Raw genomic sequence first — 12,221 nt, 5'->3', positions numbered from 1 at the left:
GCTGCTGTGTTCAGGAGCCCAGCCTCACAGAAGTTTCCATGATGTCATGAATGGGGGTGGCAGAGACAACAAGGGGCCCTGGGACTAGTTTCTCACCAAGACTCAGAGGGTGTGTGTAACAAAGTCCCACTGCTGCTAAGGGGATGGCCTTAACTCTACGGCCCTGCTGGCCAGGTGCCACTAGCTGTAAGGAGGTCTCACCTAAGCCCCTTTTGTATCCCTTTCCCCTGTATCAAAGGCACCATTTTAGCTTCCTTTCTCCAGGACCTGTCCCTGGCTTGCTCCTGCCTTCTGCATGATAAACTGGGATCAGAAACCCTTCACCAATTAAAGCACATGATCCTGCTCCATCTACCTGGAAAGCAGGAGTTTGAGACTGGGATTTTTCTTTTTTGAGATGGAGTCTTGCTCTGTTGCTCAGGCTGGAGTGCCGTGGCATGATCTTGGCTTACTGCAACCTCTGTCTCCTGTAGTCAAGTGATTCTCCTGCCTCAGCCTCCCGAGTAGCTGGGATTACAAGCATGTGTCACCAAGTTCAGCTAATTTTTGTATTTTTAGTAGAGACAGAGTTTCATCATGTTGGCCAGGCTGGTCTCGAACTCTTGACCTCAAATGATCCACCCACTCAGCCTCCAGAAGTGCTGGGATTACAGGCATGAGCCACTGCACCTGGCTGAGACAGGGATATTTTCAACAGATGTCATCTTCTATTACTTCTAATGGTAGTGGTTCTAGGCTGGGCACAGTGGCTCATGCATGTAATCCCAGCACTTTAGGAGGCAGAGGCAAGAGGATCACTTGAGCCTAGGAGTTCAAAACCAGCCTGGGCAACATAGCAACATCCTATCTCAACCAAAAAAAAAAAAAAAATCAACTGGGTGCAGTGGTGGGCACCTGTAGTCCTAGCTATTTGGGAGGCTGAGGTGGGAGGATTGCATGAGGCTGGGAATTGGAGGCTGCAGTGAGCTACGATTGTGTCACTGCACTCTAGCCTGGGCTACAGAGTGAGACCCTATCTTAAAAAAAAATAGCTATGGTTCTGAAACTTTGGAGGCCTGAGGGATTTATTAAAAATATAAATGTGGCCAGGCATGGTGGCTCACACCTGTAATCCCAGCACTTTGGGAGGTTAAGGCGGGCAGATCACAAGGTCAGGAGATTGAGATCATCCTGGCCAACATGGTGAAACCCCGTTTCTACTAAAAATACAAAACTTAGCTGGGCATGGTGGTGCACGCCTGTAATCCCAGCTACTCTGGAGGCTGAGGCAGGAGAATTGCTTGAACCTGGGAGGCGGAGGTTGCAGTGAGTCGAGATTGTGCCACCGCACTCCAGCCTGGCGACAGAGCGAGACTTGGTCTCAAAATAAAATAAAATAAAATAAAATAAAATGAAATAAAATAAAATAAAATAAAGTGCTAGAGATGCACTCTAGGCAGGGTGTTTCCAGGTGATTCTGAAACAGTCTGAATTCAGAGAATCTCTAGTTTAGAGGGAGAATTGAGGCCACTTTCTCTCTTATGTCCTTTATGCCTGTTCCTGGATCCCAGAGCAGGGGATTCCTTCTTTTGTTCTCTGATTACACAAATAATTTAAAGAGCCTCTGGAAAGTTTAATGACTGAGAATTTCCTAGACCTGGGTTCCCAAAGGAGAAAAGAATTAGTAACCACATAGCCAGAAAATTGGATGATTCTGCCCACCATCTTCTCAAGATACATACAGACCCTAATTTCACGAGAGACAGAACAAATATCTAATTCACATGTTTCATTCACAGTTCTGAGTTATCCCTATCCTTTTTATCCCTACTCCTGCAGTCGTCCTAACCCAAGATCCTACTTTCCCATTGGATTCTCTACCTTAGGCATCCCTTCCATGGCTTGTATCTAACCAAAACTTTGGATCCTTCCCACGTTCCACACATTCATAATAACTTGTATTCCTCAAATTCATTTATATCCCTCATTACCCAGTTCTCAACATTGGCTGCACATTGGAATCTTCTGGGAGCTTTAAAAACACTGGTGCCTGGCAAGGTGCAGTGGCTCATGCCTGTAATCCCAGTACTTTAGGAGGCTGAGGTGGGTGGATCACTTGAGCTCAGGAGTTCGAGACCAGCCTGGGCAATATTGGAGAAACTCCATCTCTACAAAACTACACACAAAAAAATTAGCTGGTGTGGTGATGCACACCTGTAGTCCCAGATACTTGGGAGGTTGAGGTGGGAGGATCACCTGAGCCTGGGGAGGTCAAGGCTACAGTGGGCCATGATTTCATCACTGCACTCCAGCCTGGGCGACAGAGTGAGACCCTGTCTCAAAAAACAAAACAAAACAAAAACGAAAAACATTCGTGCTAGCTGGGTGTGCTGGTGTGCACCTGTAGTCCTAGCTACTCGGGAGGCTGAAGCCAGAGGATTGTTTGAGCCCAGGAGTTCAAGGATGGAGTAGTGATCTCCACACCTGGCAAATTTTTAAATTTTTTTTGGTAGAAACAGAGTCTTGCTTTGTTACCCAGGCTGGTCTTGAGTTCCTGGGTTTGATAGATTTCACCAGTGTTGCTACCTAGATCTGAAGTGATCCTTCCTCCTCAGCCTCCTAAAGTGCTGGGATTACAGGCATGAACCATCACCCCTGGCAAGGTGACACTTTTTTTTTTTTTTTGACAGAGTCTCACTCTGTTGCCCAGGCTGAAGTGCAGTGGCCTGATCTTGGATCACTGCAAACTCCACCTCCCAGGTTCAAGTGATTCTCCTGCCTCAGCATCCTGAGTAGCTGGGATTACAGGTGCCCACCACCATACCTGGCTAATTTTTGTATTTGTAGTAGAGACAGTGTTCCACCACATTGGCCATGCTGGTCTTAAACCCTTGACTTCAGGTGATCTGCCAGCCTTGGCCTCCCAAACTGCTGGGATTACAGGTGTGAGCCACCATGCCTGGCCCAAAACTTTTAAAGGAAGTTGTTTTAGCTACTCTTAAGTCCTTTGCACTTCCATTTGAATTGGCTCCTCAGTTACTACAAAAATGCCTGCTGGGATTTTGATCAAGATTGTATTGCATTTATAGATCAATTTGAGGAGAATTAACATCTTAACACTGTTGAGTCTTTTCATATATGAACATATATTTTACCAGATTTATTCCGAAATATTTTATATTTTTGATGCTATTGTATGTGCTTTGTTTTTTTTTTTTTTTTTTTTTTTTTGGTTTTTTAGAGGCAAGGTCTTGCTCTGTCACTCAGGCTGAAGTACAGTGGCATGATTATAGCTCACTGCAGCCTCGAACTTCTGGGCTCAAGTGATCCTCCCACCTCAGCTTCTCAAGTAGCTCTGGCACTACAGACATTTGCCACTATGCCTGAATATTTTTATTTTTGTGTAGACACAGGATCTCACTATGTTGCCTAGGCTGGCCTTGGACTCCCGTATTGAAGCAATCCTCCTACCTTGACTTCCCAAAGTGCTGGGATTATAGGTGTGAGCCACTGTACCAGGCTATATATGGTATTAAAATTTTTTAAATTTCCAATTGTTTATTGCTAGTATATAAAAATACAATTAATTTTTGTATATTAATCAAAACAAAAAGCAAAACTGCTACACTCACTTATTAATTCTAGTAACTTTTTTTATAAGACTGTTGAGTATTCTACATAGACAATTCTGTTGTCTGTGAACAAAAACAGTTTGTTTCCTTTCCTATCTGGGTGCTTTTTGTTTCTGTTTCTTGGCTTATTGCACTGGCTAGAACCTCCAGTACAATGTTGAATAGAAGGGTGAGAGGACATCCTTGCCTTGTTCATGATCTTAGGAGGAAAGCATTGTCTATCATCTTTAAGTACGTTAGCTGTGGGTTCTTCTTAGACGTCCTTTAACAGATTGAGGAAGTTCTTTTCTTTCTAGTTTGCTGAGAATTTTTATCAAAAATAGATGTTGGGTATCATCAACTGCTTACCCTGCATCCATTCAGATGATAATATGGTTTTATTTTTTTAGTCTGTTAATATGGTAAATTACATTGATGACATGATATGTTAAACCAACCTTGCATTCCTGAAAAAAACTCTAGTCATTTTGTATTATTCTTTTGATATGTTATTAGATTACATTTATTAAAATTTTGTTAAGAATTTTTGCCTCTATGTCATAAGAGGATTTGTCTATAGTTTTCTTTTCTTGTAATGTCTTTGTTTTTGGTATCAGTATATTAGGGTTCTCCAGAGAGAGAGAACCGATGTGATATATATATATATATGTGTGTGTGTGTCTGTGTTTGTGTGTGTGCATCCCACTTTTCTATTGTGAATAGTAATCTTTATTATTTCTTTGTCTACTTTAATTATATATATAATTATAGTATAATTAAAGTATATATATATATCTCTCCCATTGGTTCAGTTTGTCTGTTTCTCTGAATCCATGGGTTCTGCATTTGTGGATTTAACCAACTGAAGATCAAAAATATTTGGGAAAAAAAGGATGACTGCACTTGTACTGAACACATACAGAATTTTTCTTGTCATTATCCCCTAAACAATATAGTACAATAACTATTTATATGGCATTTATGTTGTATTAGGTATTACAAGTAATCTAGAGATGATTTAAAGTATATAGGAGGATGTGTGCAGGTTATATGCAAATATTACATCATTTTATATAAGAGACTTGAGCATCCATGGCTTTTGGTAGCCATGGGGAGGTCCTGGAACTAATCCCCCACTGAGGGATGGGACGACTGTGTATCTACCCTATTGGTTCTGTTTCTCTAGAGAAATTGGCTCATGTAGCTGACATGTCTAAAATCTGCAGGGTATGTTGGCAAGTTGGAGACCAAGGGAATTGCTGTTGCAACTGGCCATAGACAATCTAGAGGCAGATTTTCCCCTTTCTCACAGGACCTCAGTCTGTTTTCTCTTAAAGCTTTCAAGTGATTGGAAGAGGTCCACTCACATTATGGAGAATAATCTACCTTACTCAAAGTCTACTAATTTAAATGTTAATCTCATCTATAAAAATACTTTCACAACAACATACTGATGTATTAGGCCAAATATCTGGGCCTACCTAAGTTGACACATAAAATTAACCACGGTAATCAACACAGGGTAAATCTGGTCTCCAAAGAATGAGTTGGAAGAATTCCTTCTTCGATTTTCTTGAAGTGTTTGTGTAGAATTGGTACTATTTCTTCTTTAAATGTCTGGTAGATTTCACCAGTGATGCTACCTAGGTCTGAATTTTTTTTTTAAACCACAAATTCAATTATTTAATAGATAAAGGGCTATTCAGGCTATCTGTTTCATCATCAGTGAGCTTTTTCAAGGACTGTGTCCATTTTACCTGAGTTGTGAAATTTATTGGCACGATTGTTCATAACTGTTATGGGCTGAATGTTTGTGTTCCCCCGAAATTCCTATGTTGAATTCCTAACCTTGAATGTGATGGTATTAGAAGGTGGAGCCTTTGGGAGAAGGTGGGGTGTGGTGGCTCACGCCTGTAATCCCAGCACTTTGGGAGGCCGAGGTGGGCAGATCACTTGAGGTCAGGAACTTGAGACTATCCTGGACAACAGGGTGAAACCCCATCTCTACTAAAAATACAAAAATTAGCTGAGTGTGGTGGTGTGCACTTGTAATCCCAGCTATTCAGGATGCTGAGGCAGGAGAATCTCTTGAACCCGGGAGGCGGGGATTGTGGTGAGCCGAGATTGTACCACTGCACTCCAGCGTGGGTGACAGAGACAGTCTCAAAAAAAAAAAAAAAAAAAAGAGGGAGGCTTTGGGAGGTGATTAGGTCATGAGGGTGGAGCCCTCATGAATGGCATTAGTGCCCTCACAAAAGAGGACCCAGAGAGCCCCCTTGCCCCTTCTACCATGTGAGGATATGGTAAGAAGATATGAACCAGGAAGTGGGTCTTTACCAGATACTAAATCTGGGAAATCTTGGATTTCCCAGCCTCCAGAACTGAGAAATAAATGTTGTTCGAGCCACCCATTCTGTATTTTTGTTATAGCAGGGTGAATGGACTAAGACAATAACATTCATTTCTTATTTTTTTTTTTTTGAGACTGAGCCTCACTATGTTGCCTGGACTGGAGTGCAATGGTGTGATCTCAGCTCACTGCAACCTCCGCCTCCTGGGTTCAAGCTATTCCCCTGCCTCAGCCTCCTGAGTAGCTGGGATCACAGGCATGAGCCACCGGGTCAGGCTAATTTTTGTATGTTAGTAGACGGGGTTTTGCCATGTTGGCCAGGCTGGTCTCAAACTCCTGACCTCAGGAGATCTGCCTGCCTCAGCCTCCTAAAGTGTTGGGATTACAGGCGTGAGCCACAGTGCCTGACTTCTTATTCTTTTAATACCTGTAGGACCTGTGATGTTATTTCTCATTCCTAATATTGATAATTTATATCTTCTCTGTTTTTTCCTGATCAATCTGGCTAGAAATTTATCAGTTTTATTGGTCTCTGGACCATTGTTTGGTCTCATTGATTTTTGTTTTTACTTACAGATTATTTATTTCTGAAATGTTTCATTGCTTTTTCTGTTGTTTTTCTGTTGCCTATTTTATTGATGTCAGCTCTGATCTTTATTTTTCATGGTTATTCTCATATTGTTTATTTTTGTTTAAATTTCGTTTATAATTGTTTAAAATTATTTTTCATCTATATGTGGTTTAGTTTTATTTAAAACAATATTTTAACTTTTATTTTAGGTTCCGGGGAACATGTCCAGGTTTGTTATATAGGTAAATTTGTGACTTGGGGGTTTGGTGTACAGATTATTTCATCACCCAGGTACTAAGCATAGTATCCAGTAGTTTTTTTCTGAACCTCTCCCTCCTCCCACCCTCCACCCTGAAGTAGGCCCCAGTGTCTATTGTTCCCCTCTTTCTGTCCATGTGTTCTCATTATTTAGCTCCCACTTATAAGTGAGAACATGAAGTATTTGGTTTTCTGTTCCTGCATTAGTTTGCTAAGGATAATGGCCTCCAGTTCCATCCATACTGTTGCAAAGTACATGATCTCATTCTTTTTTATGGCTGCATAGTATTCCCTGGTGTGTATGTACCTCATTTTCTTTATCCAGTCTACTGTTGATGGCCATTTAGATTGATTTCACATCTTTGCTATTGTGAATAGTAATCTTCACTATTTCTTTCTTTCTTTCTTTTTTTGGGGGTCTACTTTGAGTTAATTTGCTCTTCTTTTTCTAGTTTCTCAAGGTGGAAGCTGTGCTCATTGTTTAAGACCTTGTTCTTTTCTAAGATTGTTTAATTCTGTCTATACGTTTCCTTCTAAATACTGCTTTGGCAGGAACCCCAAGATTTTGATATGTTTTGTTCTCATTATCATTCAGTTTAAATACTTTCTAATTTTTCCATTGATTTGTTTTTTGTCCATGGGCTACTTAGAAGTGTGTTATTTGCTTTCCAAATATTTCGAGAGTTCCCAGTATATTTGTTTTCGATTACTGCTGTAACGAATTACCATAGGTTTAGTGGCTGAAAACTACACAAATTTATTATCTTATAGTTCTATAGGTCAGAAGTAGAGTATGGATCTCACTGAGCTAAAACTCAGGTGTCAGCAGGTTGCATTCCTTTTTGGAGGCTTTAGGGGAGACTCCGTTTCCTGCCAAGTTGAGTTGTTGGCAGAATTCAGTTCATCGTGGTTGTATGACTGAAGTCCCTGTTTTCTCAATGGTTGTAAAATGAGAGCCATTTTTAGTTTCTAGAGGTCACCCACATTCGTTGGCCTCATGGCCTCTTTCCTCCATCTACAAAGCCAGAAATGGTGAGTTGACGCCCTCTTACACTTTGTATCTTTTCTTTTTCTTCTTTTGTTTCTTCTCTGCAACTCACGCTTGTGCCTTCCTCTTCCTTTTTAAAGACTCATATGATTAGATTGGGCGCACCCAGGTAATCCAGGATAATCTTCCCATCACAGGGTCTCTAACTTTAGTTACATCTGTAAAGTCCCTTCAGTAATGTAAGGTGACCTCTTATTAGGTCTAGGGATTAGGATGTGGACATACTTGAAGGAAGCATTATTCTGGCTAACACCCCTAGTTTATCTTTCTGTTATTTATTTCTTATTTAATTCCATTATGTGACTAATCTTTTAAAATATATTGAGATTTGTTTTATGACCCCAAATATGGTCAATTTTGATAAATGTTCTGTGTGCACTTCAAAAGGCTGTGTATTCTGTTAGTAGTGGGTGTGGGGTTTTATAAACGTTAATCAAGTGAATTTGGTTTACATATCTTACTGATTTTTGGTGTATGGTGGTACCTTGGTATTCACAGGAGATTGGATCTAGAATCCTTAGATACCAAAATCCATGGATGCTCAGGTCTCTTATACAAAATCGCATAGTATTTGCATATAACCTATTCACATTCTCTCATATACTTTAAATCGTCTCTACATTATTTATAACACCTAATACAATGTAAATGCCATGTAAATAATTATTATACTGTATTGTTTAGGAAAAAATGACAAAAAAAGTCCATACACATTCAGTACAGATGCAACCAACCACTTTTGTTCTAAGTATTTTTGACTGATGGTTGATTAAATCCGTGGATGTGAAACCCTCAGATAGAGAGGGCTGATTGTACTTGTTTTACTACCTTTTGAAAAAGGGATATTGAAATCTCTAACTACAATTGTGAATTTGTATATTATTCCTTGAAGTTTCATTAGTTTTTGCTTCAATTTTTTTTTTTTTTGAGATGGAGTCTCGCTCTTGTTGCCCAGGCTGGGGTGCAATGGCGTGATCTCAGCTCATTGCAACCTCTGACTCTAGGGTTCAAGAGATTCTCCTGCCTCAGCCTCTAGAGTAGCTGGGATTACAGGCGCCTGCCATCATGCTCTGCTAATTTTTGTATTTTTAGTAGGGATGGGGTTTCACCATGTTGGCCAGGCTAGTCTCAAACTCCTGACCTCAGGTGATCTGCCCACCTCAACCTCCCAAAGTGCTGGGATTGCTTCAATTTGTAAATTGTGTAATTGGGGTTTTTTTATTTTAAAAATTTATTATTTATTTAATTTTAATAAGCTAATATAAATTGTATAATATAAATTTATGGTGTGCAGTATGATGTTTTGAAATATGTATATCTTGTGGAGTGGCTAGATCAAGCTAATTAATATATGCATTACCTCAAATGCTTATCATTGATTTGTGGTGAGTTGCTTCAATTTTTTTTTTTTTTTTTTTGAGGCAGAATCTCGCTCTATCGCTCAGGCTGGAGTACAGTAGTATGATCTCGGCTTATTGCAACCTCCACCTCCTGGGCTCAAGTGATTCTCCTGCCCCAGACTCCCGAGTAGCTGGGATTACAGATGTCCACCACTCCATCTGGCTAATTTTTGTATTTTTTGTAGAGATGGGGTTTCACCATGTTGGTCAGGCTGGTCTTGAACACCTGGCCTCAAGTGATCTGCCTACCTTGGCCTCCCAAAGTGTTGGGATTACAGATGTGAGCCACCATGCCTGCCAATTTTGTACCCCTGTTATTAGGTGCATAAACATTTAGGATTGCTATATTCTCTTGACTCCTTTGTCATTGTGACATGACATGGTATCTCTCTGTATTCCAGGTAACATTCTTTGGTCTTTGAAGTATGTCTTTGGCTGATGTTAATATACGATTTTCTTTTGATTAGTGTTAGCATGATATATTCTTTTCTATTCTTTAATTTTTTTCTTTGCGTTTCATTTTCTCTTTGTGTTTTTATTGTTATGTCTTCAAGCCCACTAATCTAATCTTTTCTTCTGTAATATCAAATCTGCTGTTAGATATGGGCAATGCATTTTTTTCTTTTCTTTTTTTTTTGAGACGGAGTCTCCCTCTCTGGCCCAGGCTAGAGTGCAGTGGAGCAATCTTGGCTCACTGCAACATCCGCCTCCCAGTTTCAAGCAATTCTCCTGCCTCAGCCTGCAGAGTAGCTGGGATTACAGGTGCCCACCATCAAGCCTGGCTAGTTTTTATATTTTTTAGTAGAGACAGGGTTTCGCCATGTTGGCCAGGCTGGTCTTGAACTCCTGCCCTCAGGTGATCTGCCTGCCTTGGCCTCCCAAGGTGCTGGGATTGCAGGAGTAAACCACCGTGCCCAGCCAGATATGGCCAATTCATTTTTTTCCCTCTCAGATATCATAGTTTTCATCTCTACAAGTTTGACTTGGGCCTTCTACACTCTTAATCTTTCCTTTATTCTGTATTCCTCCTTTCCACTGTTTCTCACCTATACACTGCATTCAAATGCAGCGTGGTGTTCCTTCTATAATGCATATCCCTCCTATCCTCTGCATCCCATATGTAATCTACAGCCTCCTCATCCTGCTTATTTTTCTTACCTCAGCATCTACATTTATCCTGCACTACTCTGCTTCTGTCCAAGTAGGAAACCTACTCAGGATTTCAACTCCACTTCCAACTCTTCCACCTGTCATTCCAAGGACGTTTGCTAGGATATTTCTGCCCATGATGTCAGTAAGCAAGAGGTACTTGTGGGATCAGACTTCACAAATAAAACCAATGTTCAGGGTTAGAAATTCTTTATTTAAATTTTTTTAATTTCCATAGGTTATTGGGGAACAGGTGGTGTTTGGTTACATGAGTAAGTTCTTTTTTTTTTTTTTTTTTTTTGAGACAGACTCTCACTCTGTCACCCAGGCTAGAGTGCAGTGGCGCAATCTCATCTCACTGCAACCTCCGCCCTCCAAGTTCAAGCGATTCTCCTGCCTCAGCCTCCCGAGTAGCTGGGATTACAGGCACCTGCCACCGCACCTGGCTAATTTTTTGTATTTTTAGTAGAGACGGTGTTTCACCATCTTCGCCAGGCTGGTCTTGAACTCCTGACCTCGTGATCCACCCGCCTCAGCCTCCCAAAGTGCTGGGATTACAGGCCTGAGCCACCATGCCTGGCCATGAGTAGGTTCTTTAGTGGTGATTTGTGAGATTTTGGTGCACCCATCACCTGAGCAGTATACACTGTACCCAATTTGTGCTCTTTTATCCCCAACGCTGAGTCCCCAAAGTCCATTGTGTCATTCTTATGCCTTCGCATCCTCATAGCTTAGCTCTCACTTATGAGTGAGAACATATGATGTTTGGTTTTCCATTCCTGAGTTACTTCACTTAGAATAATAGTCTCCAATCTCATGTAGGTCTCTGTGAATGCCATTAATTCATAATTCATTCCTTTTTAAGGCTGAGTAGTATTCCATCATATATATATATACACGCACACACCCATATATATATATATATACTCATACACCCCACAGTTTCTTTATCCACTTGTTAATTGATGGGCATTTGGGTTGCCTCCATATTTTTGCAAATGCAAATTGTGCGGCTATAAACATGTGTGTGCAACTATCTTTTTTATATAATGACTTCTTTTCCTCTGGGTAGATACCCAGTAGAGGGATTGCTGGATCAAATGGCAGTTCTACTTTTAGTTCTATAAGGAATCTCCACGCTGTTTTCCATAGTGGTTGTACTAGTTTACATTCCCATCATCTGTGTAGAAGTGTTCCCTGTTCACCACATCCACGCCAACATCTATTATTTTTTTGATTTTTTGATTATGGTCATTCTTGCAAGAGTAAGGTGGTATAGCATTGTGGTTTTGCATGCATTTCTCAGGGCTAGAAATTCTTAGCTAAAGAGGGAATTAAGAGACCTGTTGTTCTGGTCAGCTTTAAATTTGGGAGGAGGAACATGGGATTAGGGTAAATAGAACCCCTGAGTCCATGGCCTGTTGAGTGAACAGGGTGGGATGATGCAGTGATACTTACACTGCAATGTTGGAATTGTCTCTGAGTTATCAGGGTTTCCCTGGCTTCTCAGCATCACCTCCAATTCTTCCATTTTGAGATATTCTTAAACAAAACAAGTGCTCAGGGTTAAACAGCTGGAGAACTCATTGGAAAAAGTTGCAAAATATTTTTGTCATTATATCTAGTTGCTTGTACTTTACAGGACCAGGGAATGGGCAAATGCCAGGGGGGCAGATCTCTGTCTCCTAATCATGTCCCAGCTCTGGGATGGGGCCAAGACTTGTACCAGGGATGTCTGAAGGAACTAAGAGTCGACATATCTGAAAAGGGACTCTTGGTTTTTAGACAGCTTCCCTTTCTGAATAATCTATAGCTATGGGTTCGCCCAGTAAAGAAAGCTCTTACCTTTTCTCAT

The sequence above is a fragment of the Pongo pygmaeus genome, chromosome 9, assembly GCF_028885625.2.
Source record: "Pongo pygmaeus isolate AG05252 chromosome 9, NHGRI_mPonPyg2-v2.0_pri, whole genome shotgun sequence".
NCBI classification, from domain to species: domain Eukaryota; kingdom Metazoa; phylum Chordata; class Mammalia; order Primates; family Hominidae; genus Pongo; species Pongo pygmaeus.
The sequence above is the reverse complement of the archived record's forward strand: the minus strand, read 5'-3'. Positions refer to the sequence as shown.